The sequence below is a fragment of the Triturus cristatus genome, chromosome 5_2, assembly GCF_964204655.1.
Source record: "Triturus cristatus chromosome 5_2, aTriCri1.1, whole genome shotgun sequence".
NCBI lineage: Eukaryota > Metazoa > Chordata > Amphibia > Caudata > Salamandridae > Triturus > Triturus cristatus.
In genome coordinates this window covers 1,049,464,763-1,049,481,671 of record NC_140588.1, presented here as the reverse complement: position 1 = coordinate 1,049,481,671, position 16,909 = coordinate 1,049,464,763, and positions in this window count along the sequence as shown.

Below are 16,909 nucleotides of genomic sequence, written 5' to 3'. Positions count from 1 at the left end.
TTGAACCAGTTTCTGGAGACCCCCTCCCACCAACCGCAAAAAATTTCAACTTATCAGTTCAGCCTTTAGTGTTCAACAATTAAGGTCATTCATGGCTGCTGCCTGGTCCTCCATCTTCCCGAGCTATGTCTGGCGTCGTCTCCACTGATTCCGGGACTACCTCCGAATCTGAAGCCTGTAGTTTACCGTCCTGGAGGACCATGATACGGCCCAGGCGCATCGTTGCTGTTTTTGCCATGTAACCTGTCTGTGGCCCTCACAGAGGATTGCCAGGAAGGCATCCCGGTGGAGCTCGTGGAAGGAACTAGGCGTCTCCCATCCGGAGCCCTGGCATCCAACCAGTCTCTCGCTTCCTCCACCGAGAAAAAGAACAAGGCACGACCTTCACTTTCCACCCGGTGTTTCGCCGGGAACATAAGGCTATATTTTAAGTTCAAGTCTCTAAGCCACCGTCTAACTGCGATGAAGGACTTCCTCTGTTTCTGGACCCTTTGTGTATAATGCGATGAAGGACTTCCTCTGTTTCTGGACCCTTTGTGTATAATGCGATGAAGGACATCCTCTGTTCCTGGACCATTTGTGTATAATCCGGACACACAGTTATGGAGTGTCCCTCGAAGAAGAACCATCTTCCGCTGCGAGAAAGCTGGAGCAACAGGTACCTGCCAGGATTTTGCAGGATCTTAATTGATTGTGGACCGCCGCAAGGAGCTCTTTCAGAGAACATCTAAGCGGCCATGTTTCCAAGCCACGCCCCGTCTCCACCTCCTTGTTATCAAAAATATTGCACAGGGCCAGGCCTGTGGGTCACCTGTGGGAGTGGGATTCCCAGGACATGACTAGGGGTGGGAGGTGATAAAATACCCCAAAAAAACAAACAGCCAAGGAAATAAATTAAATATGAAAGCACAGGGCGAGGGAAACAAGACAGAAAGTGAAAATAAAGTTAAAAAATGGGACAGGTTGGTGGAAATGGGTAAAATATGTACCGGGATGGACAGTAAAACAGAAAGGCAGGAAGCAGGGTGGAGTGAAGAAATAGCCACTCTCATCCATTGCGTCACACAGGATTTCTCACTATTAATAGTTCCACTTTGGACAAGAGATGCAAGAAACAACATTTCTCACATTAATGAGAACGTTTGCATAAGAATTTTATATAACGTCCACTAAGGAGATGACGTGGGCTTCTCCCGGGGTTATCAATACTGTCTTTGTTCAGTAGTAAGTTGGCCTCATCAGAATTCTTCTATGGGATCCACCTTCCACTAATCCTCAAGTTATTGAACAGTTGTAGTAATCGAAGCAGAGGTCTACAGATCTTCCAAGAGGTAACCGAGGTACAGCTCCTTGTGCGCATCAGTGTCACCAGAGCAGGAACTAGCATTGGCCTCTGTGCGGAGAACTGCCCTCGGCAGAGCTTCCAATGAAAACTAAAAGGGCACAGAAGACAGCACGGAGCGGATCAATACTTAATTTGTTTGCAGAAAAAGAATAGGGCGAGAGCTAATGCAGAGAGACAGGTGGAGTGGCCGAAAACATGTCCAGAGGATCTCTCCAGCTGCCTTCTGTTAGCCTCTAAAAGACACCAGACGCACTCTGGCCTTCCCAGCCAGGTGATACATGCTGGACGTGTGTGCTTCAAGAGCCACTGTCTGCAATGGTACCTGCCGTGTGCTATCCAGGAGTCTCTTCTCAGGTCGAGTCTGGCAGAGCTTTGCAAAAACATAAATGATCGCACCGGCACTTCTGCGGGTTTAAAAAAAAATGAAATATGAATTTGAGGTGTGGCACACATAATAAAATTTGAATTGCAGAATTCAATGAGCGCCACTGAGAAAACTTCTGTATGCTTCAATCCCTTCTGAGTAAGTGATCGAGTGAATAAATCAAAGGAGCTTGTAGTATTGTATAGGGGTGGGCGGAATTTGCGAAAGTGCCTTTCGCAAATTATCGCGAAAATGTTGAAAATCTCCGCAAACACGTGGAAATATCGCAAAGATGCAGAAGTTTTTTTCCCGCCCGTTCGCGGTATTTTCTGCGTGGTCGCGGCTCGCCAACTTACCCATGCGGTTGCTCGCGGGCACGGCCATCTTGTTTTCACTCTTCTCGCGGTGCATGATCGCAAGAAGATAGACGTGATCGCGCGACCAATGACATTACTGCGGGCGTGAACTGTCGCGAGACAGCGCAAACGGCTACCAACAATCCAACATCTCGTGGAGAAAGCGACCGGATCGGGAAAACTTGTCGGCGAACGCAGGGATTCAGGTAAGGCGATCGCGCACGCGCGAGAATGTGTTATTTTACAGCGCGAACAAGAAACAAATTATCGCTGAGCTGCGGAATGAGGACATTTTGACATTTTCGCGCTCTCCGTGGAACGCGAAAATTTCAAATTATCGCAATTTTCGCGAGCGGAACGGAAATTTAGCCCAGGCCTAGTATTGTACGGCTGTGATTATCTGTGAAACACATTTCTTCTTCTTAGCCACATGCTACTTAGCCAAGACTTTTGTTCTTTCTACCGTTGTTTCGCCTGAGCAATATTTATTTCTCTCAGTTTGGTCTCACTTTTACCATCATCTGAGTGCTTGCCAGTTTGTTGGTATTTTTCTTTGCCTGCCTTCTGTCATGACTTTAGGCGACTAGCCATCATCTTGGCATGTAGTAGCCAGCTCTTTTTTTAACAGTGAGGTTTTCAACGGAGTCTGTCGATCAGACGTACTGACTGCATCCTGCCTCGCATCTCTGCATTTTAGCAGATATGCGTCAGTTTAATTATGTCACGCAAAAAAACCCTTGCGCCTCCATGAATGAATCGCATTTACAATGCGCAAGGATTGACAGATGCGTCACGCATCTGTTGGCGTAAAGGTAAGACATTGCTGGAGATGTGTCGCAAGCACGACACAACTCCAGCAATGCTCAGGAAGGCCTATTCCTATTGTGCTGTGTCACTCCTTATGCCTGCTTCAAGCAAGCGTAAGGTTTTGACCCGGTGGCGAAATAGAAGTGACGCAGTGAAATCTTGTAGATTTCACTGCATCACTTTTGCGAGGTTTTCTTGCGTTGGAACGCCCACCCTGCATAAAGTATACCTGACGCAGCTATAATGTGACGCAGGGCTTCACAACGTGACGCATCTCCTTAGATGCATCACGTTGTGCATGTGTCGCAACGTGGCGCATTTTTTACGATGCTGTTACGTCACAAAAGTGATGCAACAGCATCTCTCTCATAACTCATTGCCGGCATCATGTTGAGTAGCGGTCAGCAGTCCACACCAATTCTAAAATAGCTTGAGTCCTGCTGGCGAGCCAACGGCACGTCTATGACCAGTCCATCTGCGGTCATCTGTGTTGAGTCCACATGGTGGTTGTGTGATATTACTGGTTTGAACTCACATTTAATTAATTAATGAGCTACTAAAACTACACACAAATTCAACAGATGCTCACTCCACCTTGATGGTATTGGATATGTTTCCGCTCAGATGTGATGGGGCCGGGATGAAGATTGCTCCCTCTTCGGTCAACACCTCCACACCCATTAATTCAACATGGAACCCATTAATTCAATGGGTCAGATGCTAAAATGCTACACAATCGAAAAAATTATCCCTTATTTATGCCTCCTTTTCAATGATTCTTAAATTTCCTGTCTGTGGTTGAGAAATTCACCATCTGAGAGTCACTCTTAACTGGTGCTCCTAATATTGTGATAAGGTTCATTGCGGTCCATTTACAGCCTGATCACCGGATCCTCCATTCAGCGGGACCTTGCACATATGCGTGTAGTATATTATATTTCACAACTGAAGTCACCCTGCGTGTGACTGTCCAGGAGTTTGAATCATTCTTTGCATATCGGAATGTCAAGTTTTACCTGATAATTGACTATTGTGAAAAAGGTTTTGTTTTGAAGATTGTCATTTAATTACTCTCTGGCCCTGATGAAGTGACATTTAGCAGTCGTGAAACAGTGTTGGCCTTTCTTCCTGTGTGATACTTTTTAAGCATGAACTTAGAACCTTTCTGCCCTCGCCCCCACACTGGTGAAAGTGCTATTAGTGAACTACAGGGCAAAACAGTTGTCATGTGCACCCTGTACATGGCCCAGATTCTTGTAGATAATGGAACATTATAGTCTTTTAAATCAAACACAATATATTTCTGTACAGCTTATATTTATAACACCGGATTTTTATTGTGGTTTTATTTTCTATAATGAGGAAAAAGCAGGATCAATAAAATAAAATCTTTGCCTACGATTTCTCCGTTTGGTTAAGTGGGGAATCTGTGTTTAATGCTGGTTTTCTGGTTTCACTTTGTACAACCAGCCACTAGACAGATATCCATTTGTGTCTCCTTGGTAACTCAAATATTAGTGCTTTGTTTGACCTCTTTGTGCATAAAGGTTGATAAGCGGTGATGCAGGCAGAAGCCGTACTAAAAGCTGGGCTCCAGGTTCCAACAGACCCTCGAGCGGAGCCAGGCTTCAGGTTTGAGCTTTCAGCGGCCCGCCCACCTCTAGGTGCAACCTACGCGGCCAATAACTAGAAGGGGGCTCAATAGGTGGACTCGTTTTAAACCCACGTTTGCAAACAGGACTTTGCTTCTGAATTAGAAAAGGTAAATGAGTCTCACAGATGTGAATGGAACCTGCTTATTTGTGGAAAAGTGAGCAAATCACAAGCCACACAATATACCAACCTGAGGATCACAACGATTCGGGAAATTCAAATATCTATATCATAAGGGAAACAGTCAGAACACCGCGTTCTGAACCACACGTGTTCCAACTATGCAAGCTTGACCACGCTTGCCTTAAACACGCATATGCCATAAACACGCATATGCGTGGTTAAGGAAGTGCGCGTTCTAGCTGTAGCGGTAAGTGGGGCTGGGGGTAGTTTTTAGGGCTGTGAGGGGGTCGTGGTAGGTTTTAGGGCAGTGGAAGGTGTTGGGGTAGTTTAAGGGACAGAGCGGGGTGGAGTAGTGTAACTTACAGGGGAGGATTTTAGGTCTTAGTGCAGTGGGTGGGGAATAGGTAGGTGAGGTAGTTTTTAGGGTGGGGATTGGGGTAGGTTTCACGGCAGTGGAAGTAGTTGGGGTAGTTTAAGGGACAGCACATGGGGGTCAGGGTATTGTACCTAAAGGGGCAGGGTTTTAGACCTTAGGGCAGTTGGGGGAGAATGGGTAGATGGGGTAGTTTTTAGGGTGGGGGTCGGGGTAGGTTTTAGGGCAGTGGAAGGGGTTAGGGACAGCTTGGGGGGGCGGGGTTGTGTACATAAAGGGGCACAATGTTAGGCCTTAGGGTAGTGGGAGGGGGATGGGTAGATGGGGTAGTTTTTAGGGCTGGGGGGTCGGGATAAGATTTAGGGCAGTGGAAGGGGTTTTGGTAGTTTAAGGGACAGCGAGCGGTGTGGGGGCAGAGTAGTGGTGACCTTAGCCACATATATCCCTTTACAATTCATGCATGTACCATGAATTTTTGTAGTAAAGGAAGGCGTGGTTGAGACGCATTCATAGTTTCGGCTGCGTGGTAGAGGCACACGTGATTTAACCATGCTTGCTTCTATCGTACACCCATATCATAAAACGTAAGTCAGCATTCTCGGAGGTGTCTGTGCATTTCTGAACAAATGTACACAGCATATATGCGTCCGCAATTTCTTTTGACTTTGTTCATCCCGTCCTGTTTAAAAATAGTTAGTCGCGCACAAGATAAACCTGCTTCTCATTTAATGAACAGAAGACATTACGGCCACTCTGTTACCTCGCTCGTTCCTACAAACCTCTCGCTCCCCTGCAGCACCTCCGGCAGAACCTGCAGCGCCGCCCCCACCACTTTGCGCCGGAGGCTGTGCTCCGGACCGCTCCTCTGTTTTGTTGTGTCTGCTTTGTTCTAGCATAAGCGGAATTTATGGTCTACGTGCATCTATATATGGGTCATGTGACACACCTGAATGAATTTTTTGTTTGTTCTGTAAAAGGGGTCTTTATTCAAAGCCTGTGGAACAAAGGCAAAATAACAAGGCAGGGTAATGGGAATTGAGAATATGCAATTTAAAAGAACGCGGGTGGCAACGTCGAAGGAGCGAAGATTTGCAGGGACTGGGAGCAGAAAAAAGCAGGGAGGGATAGAGGCAGTGAGGGGGTGGAACAAACAGAGGGGGGGTGAGCAAAGGATGACCGCAACAACAGGGAAGGAGGGTGCAAAGATGCACCAAAATATGGCACCGAAGCTGAACACACACCAGAAGAAGACTCTGCGGGGGATGTTGTGTAAAAAAAGAGTCCCTAAGCAGAAAGTAAAAAAGCGGAAGCAGACAAGTCCTGAGGCAATACTCCAGAGCCCACAAACTACATACAACGGATGATCCTTCCACGCAAGCGCTGTAGGCTCGACCCGAAAAAGAAGGGACCTCAAACGTTGTCTGTATGATCCACTTCTTGCTGACTTCAACTCAGCTTTAAAGATGGCTTTTTATCAAACTATGCCAATAAAACCAGGCCGAGTAAAAGGGCCAGAATAAAACAGGTGATTATGCAACTGGACAACTTCAAAATCACCAAGTAGGGAACAGTGGATCAAACATTACTCTCGAGACACTGTGTACTCCACAACATTTAAATTCTTGCGTATGAACAAGCTCTGGCTGAAGCTAAGACAAAATGTTTTATGTTCCCTTCTTCGTGGCCATTATTTTTTCTCACCAACTCTTAAAAGTTCTAGACTCGTTCCCACACCCAAACTCTACAATCAAAAGTGTCCCTGCCGCACACCATTTCGGAAATAAACTGGTGTCTTTCTTCACCTCCAAAATAGAAAGCATGTATCAGAGCATCAAATCTTCTGAGTCATCTATGGTCGTTTTTCAATGTTTTGTACAATCACATCATGCCCCCAGGCACTGCTCTTCCCATCCCCTGTTCTACAGCATGCAGCTCTTGCAAAGCCTGCTAGCTTTAAATCAGGCGCCCCAAAGAAAGGTGTCCCATGTTTGTAGTCAGATGTCTCGTGCCCTGTAAGTAAGTAAGGGCATATTAACAAGCCAGGCGATAAAATTATCGCCGCTTTAGCGGCAGAAAACTGCCGCTAAAGCGGCTATAATGGGCTTGATAATATGCCCTGGAGAATTCCAATTGAAGCTCGGGTTAGACGTCCTTCACATCTAACATGGGCTTCAATTGGAATTCCATAGAGCATATTATCAAGCCCATTATCGCCGTTTTAGCGGCAGTTTTCTGCCGCTAAAGCGGCGATAATTTTATCGTCTGGCTTGATAATATGCCCCTAAGTAAGTAAGTAAGTAATATATTTATTGTTTGGTTAATTAAAACCTTTACAATTTCCATGTAAAAAAATAAAGCGTGTTAGCAGCAGAATTCTTATACTAAAACCATTTAAATAAAACATATAAAACTTTCTTGAGTTGTTTTAACATCCGCAAAGAAATTAACAGTAAATGTCTGCACAGTCCATCAATTAAAAAACACAAGGCTCAGTTATCAAAGGGAGAGAGAGAGACTGTTCCGTCAACAGTTGGTAGTTAGCAGCAGTGAAGAAAGATTTGCTGTTAGCTTTACTACTCAAGCGTATAACGACTAAGTGTTAGATAAGCATAGAATGGCAATTTTGCTTTAATATAATGATTTAAGGGGCCATGAGATGCAAAAATTAAGCGATCCGGTCACTTGACGCAAGAGCTTTTGCCCCTGCCACTTCCATGAATTGGACAAGGCGACACGCCAGCTGTACATCTCCCCCTCCAAAACATGCCATCACAGCTTGTCTGCAGGATCTTATCTGCTTTCTAACAAAGAGCGGCTTTAATAGCTGTCGCCGTTCGGCCTGTAGCTTTCTGCATATACACAGTAGGTGAAATACATTTTCATTAGCATCCTCACATAGGCGGCATATTGACTGACCCTGGAGACGCTTCCACAGGGGAAGATGCGGTAAAGATGGCAAAATACCCAATCGAAGATAAAGATATTTTTCTTTCTTCTTTCTATTGAATCCCGTGCCTAAGTATGGTTGTGGAGAGAGTTTGTCATAGCTGTGAAACAACAAACCATCCGTGGGCTCTTTCTGTAAGTGCCGCCTTGTCTTCTACTAATGATAGCTTTTTCGCTGTCTTGTTAACAATTTGTTTTAAAACAATGATAAGACCCGAGGCGGCCCAAAGTTCCTTGAGACCCAGACATTCTATTGATGCTATCAAATAGGTCCTTGATGCACACTCCTTCTTTAGATGTATTTCATTCCATAGATATGAGTTCAGTGTGCCTTTGTCAGATTTTTTTATCCTCTACCAGGTCTTAACATATGCTACTTTGCGGGCTATTTCTTGACTTTGCATGCCGAATTCTAGCCTTATTTGGGCAGGCGAGACGTACTTTGGTAAATTAAATATTATCCTGGCAGCTCTTGAGACAGTTCTGTCCAAAGTTAGTGCATCTCTTCCCCTCAGACACTCACTCCCATACGTGATTGCCGGGATGAGTTTTGCTTGCCAGACTTGTAGCAGTGGAATAAGGCTAGGGCCGGCCGCTTTCTGTTTGATTGATTTTATGGCTACCGCTATCGTAATGCCTCTTCTTTTAATTGCTTCTTTTTGTAAGTTGAAAGTCCCCTTGTTATCCATGACCACACCTAGATACTTATATCGGTCAATTACTACTTCGATTAGTGAATCTGCCATATACCAGGAGTATTTAGAGGTTTCCTTCTTTGGATGTATCCTCATAACCTTTGTTTTGTCGTGATTAATAGTTAATCCGTTAGATATTGAATATCGACTAGTTGTGTCCAATAAGTGTTGGAGACCGATGGGGGTCTGACTGACCAGTACAAGATCCTCTGCGTAATAGAGGTTAGAAAGCAGAAGCCCTCCCAGCTTTGGCGGATGAGAATTGTAAATATCCAATTCTGACGAAAGGTCAGATATAAATAAGTTGAAGAGCATTGGTGCCAGGACGCACCCCTGTTTAAGCCCCATGGTTGTTGGAATTTTCCTGGACAAATACTTTCCGTCCCCCAGCTTTGCTTGGACCCACGTATTTGTGTGAAGCAATATTAACTGGTATAGGAGAGCAGCTGGTATTTTAATTTCCTTGAGTTTGTGCCAGAGTTTACTTCTATCGATTTTGTCAAAAGCTGACGAATAGTCGACAAAGCACATGAATAACGGAAGTTTTGCAGACTTGGCCCTGTCTATCAAAAGGGATAATGCAAGAATATTAGTGGTTGTCCCCATTCCCTTGCAAAAACCTGTTTGGTTAATTGGTATTGTTGATTAATCTTCGGCCCAAGCAGTGAGGTCATCCAAGAGGAGGCCAGCGTAATATTTCGCCTCGATGTCAATTAGGGCCACAAGCCTATAATTCTTTGCTAAGTTCTTGTCCCCTTTCTTGTATATTGGGGATATGATTGACCCCCGCCAGGAGTCCGGAATGATGACTCCTCCTGCTATTTGGCCATACAGCGGTAGTAAAGTGGAAGCCCAGTATTCCGGGTCCAGTTTGAATAGAATTGGCGGAATCCCATTAGGGCCCGGTGCGCCGTCTCTCTTGCCCTTGGCTATCCTATTCTTAATCTGTATAGTTGTGAATAAAAAATGATCGTTTCCAGTTAATTCATTTGAATGTAGAGGGAATGGCTCTAGTGTAATACTGGAGGGCTGCCTCCGTGGAGCATTAAAGTGTTGATGCAGGTGCGAGGCCCAGGCTTCTTCTGATAGGTGGGAATTTACTCTTTGCACATTCTGGTTGGCTAAGCTATTTACTGTTCGCCAAAATCTTGCACTATTATCCATCTTGGAATCGTACAGTAGCCTCGCCCATAGGTTTTCGTCCTTTTCCCTCTTCACCTGCCAGATTTCTTTAAGGGCAATACAATTTTTCGACTTTTTAACCACTCTCTGCCATCCGTGTGTGTTTCCGATCGGTGGAAAGCGGATGTGTTTACTTCTCGCCGAAGACCTAAAATTGAGACAACGCTTCTGTTGAATTAATGGTTTTCTTTTTGGCTCTGTACACCTTAATGCTGCACGGAAGAAGGATTTAACACATTGTATGGCTTTCTTCCAAGTGGGAAGGAAACATTTAGCAATGTCATTTCCCTCTGGCTGCTGGGGTGTAATGTTGCAAAGACGAAAACTCGTGGAGTTGTCAAAATCAGTGAAGTGTTTTCTCCTGAGGCCCATCGCTTGGTTTTACAGCATCACAAACTTGAGAAGATTGTGTTCAGTGCCAGAATATCCACATCCAGAGAAGAGCTATGAACGGCAGTGACCTCTGGCAATGAGCAGTATTCATTCATGATTCTGAGGAGGTGCTGAGTAGTTGGCATTGGCCCAACAACATTAATGACAGCTTCTTCATACATGCTTTCCACGGCAGAGACATTTGTTGCAGCTCTGGAATGTTTTCCTTTCCTGATTTCGTGAGAGTTGTAAAGAACTTTCTCCACCATTTCATCCAGAAATGAAAGTTACACTTTCTGCCTCAGAAGTCTCTTTCCAACAGGTATGCCTTAGTGACGCTCCCTCCTCACTGGCAGAACCCAAAGAATGAGACTCCCAGCCTTCCTCTCTGAACCCTCGGAAATCAACTGCGGAGTACCCCAAGGATCGTGCTCAGTCCCATGTTCTTCAACATCTACATGGCCCCCCTCGCTGCCATCGTCAGACAGCATAGACTCAGCATAGTATCTTACTCCAAGAACCCCATCACCGCCAGACTCAACTTCCAGAAAGGAATGAAATACATCGCATTCTGGATGAGCAGCAGCTGCCTGAAGCTCAATTTGGAGGAGACAGAGGTCCTCGTCCTCCTCCCCTTCTGCATGGAACAACCCCATGGTGGCTCATCGCCCTCAGCAGCCCCACCACTCCCACAGACAACATCCAAAACCTCGGCATCGTACTCGACTCCTCCCTCTCCATGACCAGATAGGTCAACTCCGCTGCCTCCACCTGCTTCAACACCCTTCGCACCCTCCAAAAGACCTTCAAATGGTTCCCCCCCGAATCAAGGAAACCGTCACCCAGGCACTCATAGCCAGCAGACTGAACTACGGAAACGTCCTCTATGCCGGGATCGACAAGTCTCTGCTCCACAAACTCAAGACCAAACCGAACACCGCAGTCAGACTCGTCCTCGGCATCCCTCAACACAAACACAGCACCCGCGTAACCTCCACTGGCTCCCCGTCAAGAAAAGAGTAACTTTCAAGATACTCACCCACGCCTACAAATGCCCCCACAACACCGGACCCCAATACCTCAACAACAGAACCTCCTTCCATTTGCCCAAGAGGAACCTCCGATCCGCCTACCTTGCCCTCGCCAAACCCCCACGCATCCACAAAGCAAGAACGGGTGATCGAACCTTCTCCTACATCGCGGCCGAGACCTGGAACGAGCTGCCAATCAACATCAGACAGGCCCCTACCCTTCACATCTTCAGGAAGACCCTCAAGACCTGGCTCTTCGACTGACCGGAGCTGCTCCCCCCTGCCGCTAGTGCCTTGAGACCAGCACTTGAGGGACTTGTAGTCTCACTTGTACCTTTTCAATTAGGTATTCACAAAAACAACGTGCCGCTTATTAAAAATTGTTTTCAACAACAGTGGTCCCCAGAAAGTGAAATGGAAACCAAAGGAATGAATATGGACTCAATCATAGCTATATTTAGTGGACTTGTCCAGCCGGACAGATGTCTGATATTTACTTGTAGGTTTAGGATATAATCATACAAAACAATACATAAAATGGGACACAATCCTGTGTCCTACTTAGCCAGTAGAGTACATAAACAAGGGAAAAAACGAACAACAGGGGGCTTAGGCAAAGCTTTTCCGGTTTGTTACACAAGGAGGATATACAGTGTTACAAGAACAAATCACTACAAAACACCTTTACAGCGGAATGAACGAAAGGTTTTTTGCGTATAAGGTGTATTAGGGTGTCGACGGCGTTTCGATCCATTTGAAGGATGAGCGGATCATCATCAGGACTTAAATAACATGCCTGTTAAATAGAGCCTCATTAGCCTGGGGGAGCAAGGGGGGAAGGAAGATACATAAGCGAAACAGTTAGGAGGATTACAGATAACTAGGAAACTTAATAGGGGCAACGCAGTGACAAAAACATGCATTTCAGACTCTGAAAGTTCTGGTTAGCATGCATTAAGATACGAGAGCCACATAGGAAGAGGTAGGTTGTGAGTAGTATGGGATGTGAAAAAGGGCTGGTGTGCTCAAGTGGTATATGGACCATGTATATAACACGATGTGTAGACAAGGTGTGGTGGTTAACCTAATAAGGTAAGGCCACGATGGGGCATTGAGAAGAATGGTTAGATAAGTCGTTGCGCCATGCTAAATAGTTAAGTGCACAGACAAGCATATGCAGGAGTGTCAAACAAGGCGAGTGCAATCGCTACGAAATAGGTTACAATCATGAGCCATGCTGAATAGCTAAGCGTACAGACAAGTGTATGCAGGAATGTCACCCAAGGCGAGTGCAATCGCTGCGAAATAGGTTAAAATTATGACGAGTGAGGGTGGGGTATTGTAGAACATGCTTGGACTGTGGAGGTTACTCAATTATACATTTGGGGCAGCAAGGCTGAGTAGGAACTGGTCACATAATTAGTCAGGCGTCTTAGTGCGATAGTATCGGCGGTGATGTTGAGTCTATCCAAGGAGTGTGGGAGGGTAAAATAGTGCGCAGGTAGCATCTAGGCAGTAATTCAGAAACAATTGAATGGTAGTAACGTTCTGACAGTTGCATACATAGGCTCATTTGCATACTAAATAAAGAAACTTAGTGCGGTGAAAATTTGAGATGGCGGCATTAGAAGCACTTGGATTAAGGAGAATAGCCAGTTGCATACATAGTCTCAAACACGTGCTAATTAAAGAACTTCAGTACAGTATAATTTCGAGATGACAACATTAACATCAATAAGATTATGGGGAATAGCCAGTGCATATAGAGAACAGTGCATAAGTATAAGGGATGGCATGGTCAGAAGTGATCAGAAGTGAGGGGGAGGCGCTAACGTGAGGAGACAAACATGCAACAGGGCTCATAGAGTCATGTCTTACCGCAATTCCGGAATGGGGGAACAAGGGCTGCTATAATGGCGGCTCCTAAAGGAAGGAACTAAGTTTTAACGCGGATCTACATGGTTGAGGGACCGAGTGAAGGGAAAGAAACTCACCAGATATGATGAATTTCAGCTCGGAAACGGGGGGAGTCGCCTTTGCGTACTCTAACGGCTCAGTCGCCTAAGGAGGGGGAGGCAAATTAGTATGCAGACAGCAATTGGGAGGTATAAACGGGGGATGTGGGGCCAGTGCTTACCAGTATGTTGCATGGAAGTTGTCAATAGCAGGATTCTTCCGGGTGTAATTCCAGAGCGAGCATCACATGACCAACTTTTGTAACCCTGTGGGAGCAGTGATTGGAGCAATTGGGTCAGGTGGTAAAGTATTAGAAACTGGTAAGGGACTACGGGACAAAACCCCAATGAGTGTTAATAGAAGAAGGACTTGTGCAAGAGACAAGTTGAAGACGCCATTTTGGAAGTGTTGGTTGTGCATAGAGGGGGGTGACCTGTAGTTTATGAACAGAGTTATGATGACATATAATTTATAATTGCAAAATAAAACAACTTTTTGGGCAATTTAGAGAACATAAACAGTATCGGTCATACACATCGGAATTATGTTATATCAATGAGGTCCAGTCCTCAAGGCGGTTCAATCCAGTATTTAAGCTGTCTGTTTTTAGGATCCATTTAAGTTCTTCTTTGTTCAGTATTTTCGAGATGTCGCCTCCTCTAGGAGGTAGTTTCACCACAGTGATAATAATCCAACGGATATCGTTTTCAGAGTGTCCATTTTGTTTGAAATGTTCAACCAAGGGTGCATTCGCTGTTTTGCACCTGATTCTGCTCCTGTGAGATTTGTAGACGGATCTTTTGTGTTGTTTGTCCAACGTATATTTTGTTGCACCGGCAGAAGATAGCATACACAACATTGCATGTATTACTGTTTGTGAACATTTTCAATTCAGCTTTGATATCTTTGAAAACAAACTCTTTGGCCTTAATTGTAAAATCACATATCACGCAGTTACCACATTTCGAGTGACCCTTTAAAGGTGCAAGGGAGAGGGGCGGAGTCAAGATGGCGGAGTGAGCAGATGTACTGCCCGAGAGCTCCCTCCAACGATCGTTTTAGCACCGGTCCGCGGACCGTCATCGGCACACGCAGGGCAGAGCCCGAGAGCAGGAACGACCCCGTGATCGTCGCGAGCGACTGGTGGCCGGTTCCGGATCCAGTGCGGTTGGCTGTGGGGGCGCTGTCGGAGCTCGGCCGCGCAAGAGGCCGACACCTAGCCGAGGCCTAAGATGGCTGGGAGGAAGGGCCCTGGAGTTGCGACGCCGGCTGGAAGGTGACGAAGCGGCAATCAGAGAGGAAGGGGAGACGGCCGGCACAGAGGCAGAGGCGGCGGTACTGAGGTGCCAGAGATTGCCCCCGCCGAGGACCCAGCGACGTAGCGGCCCCGGAGTGGTGAAGGTGGTGGCGCGAGGCTCGCGGAGCAGCGGCGAGGAGCGAGGACGCCGCCGACACCGAAGGCCGAGCCGGTGAGTGCGCCCCGCGCCCCCTTTCCTTCCTCCCCCCCCCCCCAGTACGAGCCGACGCCCTCACGAAATGGGGTCGCTGACCTCCCGGGGGGGACTGGTTGATTGGGGAGCGGCGGTCACTCCTGCAGCAGAGGTGGTGGCAGTGGAAAGATGGCGGTTGGCTGGTGCAGCACTGCGGCGCTGGGGGGAACGAAGCACGCCGCTTGAGGAGAGCGCCGGGGGAAGGCCCCCATTGCCGCTGGAAGGGACGGCCACGGGGGCCTTTATCGCAACGGAGCGGGGAGCATCGAGGGGACGCCCCGGCCCCGCGACATTGGAGGCCGGCAGAGTGACTTCAGCGGGTGATCCCGTTGAGAGGCGGGCCTGCTGGTGGAGGTGGGCCCGCGCAACAACGGGACCTACAAGGTCGCATCGGCTACCGGAGCCACACAGTGGGAATGGGACGGGTGGAGGCTGGCGCTGTGGCTGCGCGGCCCGACGCCCACCCCAACAGCATCTGTGCCCGCAGGGTCACGGTAGGCAAGGAGTCACCATCCGGGCCTAGGAGGGGAGCCGGGTCGCCCACCTGGCTCCTGAAGGCCGACACCCCACCACGAATCGGGGGCTTGGGCCGTGTGGCGCCTGCGGCGAGAGAGTAGAGGCAGAGGGGTTGGACCCGAAGTGTTCCCTGCGACCCGGACAGAGTGGGCTATGCCCACAGCTAAGAAGAGGCAGGGCAGGTCGATTAAGGAATTGTTTGGCCAAGGTCCGGCCGGCCAGATGGCCTCTGGGGCGGAGGCTGGTGCCTCGAGAGGAGCGGCGACAGAGGGGAGTGGAACGGAGCCCGTCACCAGGGCGTTTCTGGAATCTATGTTCGGCGCATTGAGGGAGGACATTCACGCACTCAAGCAGGAATTCACCTCGGAACTAAAGGAGGTTCGTCGCGATGTGGATTCTATTGGCGAGAGGGTAGCGGATCTGGAAGGAAAGGGCGATGGCCGAGATGTGGAGATCTCGGAGCTACAGCAAGAGATCATACGGCTCCATGATCAACAAGTAGACCTCCAAACCCACCTCGAGGACATGGAAAATCGTTCCCGTCGTCACAACATTCGGATTCGGGGAGTGAAAGTGGATGATGGGTCGAAGGATCTGTTCGCCTACTCACAGAAGCTCTTTAATCACATTCTGGGCAATCCGCCGGAGGCTGAGATCCGAATAGATCGTGCGCACAGAGTAGGCCCTCCGAGAGCGTCGACGGTTTCCCCGTCGGACATCCTAGTGTGTGTCCAGGACTATCGCACTAAAGAAACCATCCTCCAGAAAGCACGCCAGCTGCACCCCATTCAGTTTCAGGGTCAGTCACCGGTTCTGTTTCAAGACTTATCTGCACTCACGTTGCAAAAGCGGCGAACATTCAAGCCTGTCACTATGCGCCTTCAACAACACGACATTCCCTATAGCTGGGTCACCCTTTTCGGCTGGTGTTCCGTAAAGACAATAAACTGTTCCAATTGCGTTCCTTGTCGGAAGCATGCACGATTCTGGGCCTTGATCCTCCGGATGGGGAGACCGGCGGGGAGTCTCCTAAGGTGGGGCCTGAGAAATCCAGGGCTCAATGGCACCAACAGAGTTGCAGGCGTCGCCCCAAGAGGCCCCCGGCAGCGGCCATAGCGGAGAACCAGAGATCCGCTCTGGAGGCCGCCTCCATTGGATTAGCATGTCCTGAGCCGGTCTGACTCTGCACAGATAACTACCGGCTAGCTGCATCCTGCGCCCTCAGAGGTGGATCGTTGGCGGGAGGGGGGGCTTCCCTTCCACAGGGGAAGATCTTACCCAAATGTTTTCTCACCGATCACTGACGAGTGATGGACTAAGAGTTCTTTGTAATGGTTGCGAGTTGTTTTTGATAATGTGTTATTGGGGGTTTGTAGGGAGAGGGATCCCGATGCTCCATGTTTACCTTCTTTGTACAACTCAAAAGTCTGATGGTGCCCGCACACGGCTCCGACCACCGTTGGACGCGCTGATAGGAGTGACACCGAGGGGCGCCCACTTATGGTTGCAAGTGAGGGAGGATTGTGCACATGCCTGTCACCACACTTAATGTTCTTACCCTTAATGTGAGGCGTCTTAATAATCCCGTGAAGCGTAGGGCTGTTCTGTCCTGTCTGGAAAACTCTCAGGCGGATCTGTGCCTTTTACAGGAAACCCACTTATTGCTGAGAGATTGCCACCGTCTTAAGTCCAGGAAATTC